This window comes from Ornithorhynchus anatinus, chromosome 1 (genome assembly GCF_004115215.2).
Source record: "Ornithorhynchus anatinus isolate Pmale09 chromosome 1, mOrnAna1.pri.v4, whole genome shotgun sequence".
NCBI lineage: Eukaryota > Metazoa > Chordata > Mammalia > Monotremata > Ornithorhynchidae > Ornithorhynchus > Ornithorhynchus anatinus.
This window is the reverse complement of record NC_041728.1, coordinates 165,910,607-165,912,794: the sequence shown is the minus strand read 5'-3', so window position 1 is coordinate 165,912,794 and position 2,188 is coordinate 165,910,607. Positions and strand designations below refer to the sequence as shown.

General features: G+C 46.8%; 1 non-coding gene across 1 annotated transcript; it reads left to right on the top strand.

Annotated features, from left to right (window-relative positions):
* Positions 1-1,109: 1,109 nt before the first annotated feature.
* On the top strand, positions 1,110-1,216 carry LOC114817240. Its single transcript, XR_003765089.1, has one exon. It is a non-coding gene; the product is annotated as a U6 spliceosomal RNA (small nuclear RNA).
* Positions 1,217-2,188: the final 972 nt, after the last annotated feature.

The window sequence follows — 2,188 nt, the reverse complement described above, 5'->3', positions numbered from 1 at the left end:
CCCCAGATGGGACGGGGACTGTGTCCAACCTGATTACCTGTATCTACCCCAGCACTTAGAATAGTGCTGGGCACATAGTAAGCACTTAACAAAATTACTATTATTATTACTATTAAGCACTGACTCTGAGCTCAGCACTGGGCTAAGGGCTGAGGTGGATACTGAAGAATAATCAGCTGGACGTCAGGCCAGGTCAGGCCAGAGGCCACTTTCATCCCTGACCTGGTCATGGAGCTGGAGGGCAGCAAGGAGGTGGGAGAGGGAATTGAGGTAAGGGAATGGTGATAGGAAGAGGGACAAGGTTGGGGACTGGGATGGAGATAGGGGTGACAATGGAAATGAGGACAGGGATGGCGATGGGGAAGAAGCAGAGACAGGGACCAGGAATTGCTCTGGTTTTGTCACCTCCCCTCCTTAAAAATCTCCAGTTGTTGCCTATCAACCTCCATATCAAGCAAAAGCTCCTCACTTTTGGCTTCAAAGCTCTCCATCACCTTGTCCCCTCCTACCTCACCTCCCTTCTCTCCTTCTACAGCCCACCCTGCACACTCTGCTCCTCTGCCACTAAACTCCTCACTCTGCCTCCTTCTTGCCTGTACCGTTGTCGAACCCTGGCCCCCATCCTACCCCTGGCCTGGAATGTCCTCCCTCTTCAAATCCACCAAACTAGCTCTCTTCCCCTCTTCAAAGCCCTACTGAAAGCTCACCTCCTCCAGGAGGCCTTCCCAGACTGACCCCCCCTTCCTCTGCTCCTCCTCCTCTCCCCATTACCCCTACTCCCTCCTCTGTTCTACCCCCCTCTTTGGCCCACAGCACTTGTGTATATTTGTACATATTATTCTATTTATTTTATTAATGATGTGTACATATCTATATTTCTATTTATCTATTTTGATGCTACTGATGCCTGTCTACTTGTTTTGTTGTCTGTCTCCTCCCCTTTAGACTGTGAGCCTGTTGTTGGGTAGGGATTGTCTCTATCTGTGGCCCAATTGAACTTTCCAAGTACTTGTACAGTGCGCTGCACTCAGTAAGTGCTCAATAAATGATTGAATGAATGAATGACAGGGATGAGAATGTGGACAGGGATGGGAATTGGGATGGGGAGAGTGCTTGTTTTGGCAGCACATATATGAAAATTGGAACGATATAGACTAGATTAGCGTGGCCCCTGTGCAAGGATGACACACAAATTCTTGAAGCATTCCATATTTTTTTATTTATTTATATTGATTCCCATTTACTTGTTTTGATATCTGTCTTCCCCCTTCTTGATTGTAAGCCTAGTGTGGGCAGGGATTGTTTCTCTTTATTGCTAAATTGTACTTTCCAAGCACTTTGTACAGTGCTCTGCAGACAGTAAGTGCTCAATAAATATGATTGAATGAATGAATGACAAGGATGGGGACAGAGAAGAAGAGAGGCACAGAGTCAGGGATGGGAACAGGGATAGGGATAGGGACAGTTGTTAATATTAAAGTGCTTGGTACAGTGACCTGCACATAGTAAACACTCAATAAATACAACTGAATGAATTATTATTATGGTATTTGTTAAGCACTTACAATGTGCCAGGCACTGATACAGTGTAATCAGGTTGTCCCACGTGGGGCTTACAGTCTTAGTCCCCATCTTACAAATGAGGTAACCGAGGCACTGAGAAGGTAAGTGACTTGCCCAAGGTCACACAGCAGAGAAGTGGTGGAGCCGGAATTAGAATCCACATCCTCTGACTCCCAAGCCCGGGTTCTTACAAGCTCATCAGGTCGAACACACGTCCTGTCCCATATGAAACACTCAGTTTAAGGAGGAAGGAGGACAGGTATTGAATCCCAGATTTACAGTTGAGGAGACTGAAAGACAGAGAAGGTTAGTGACTTGCCCAAGAAATAGCAGGCAAGTGACGGTGCCAGGCTTAGAATCTGGGTCCTCTGACTCCTAAGCAGTGCTCTTTCCACTGGGCTACACTGCTCCTTCCCTAGTCTGTCGGTCAGCTCACAGGCTCTAAATGAAAAGTTGGCCTCAATGCAAGTGGTGTTTCTTCTCTCTCTCTCCATCTGTCTCCCTCTCCTTCCACCTCTCTCACCTTTTTTCTACCTTTCTCTCTACCTCTCTTTTTCTCTCTCTACCTCTCTCTCTATTTCCATCTCTCTCTTTCCACCTCTATCTCTCTCCCTTTCCCTCTCTC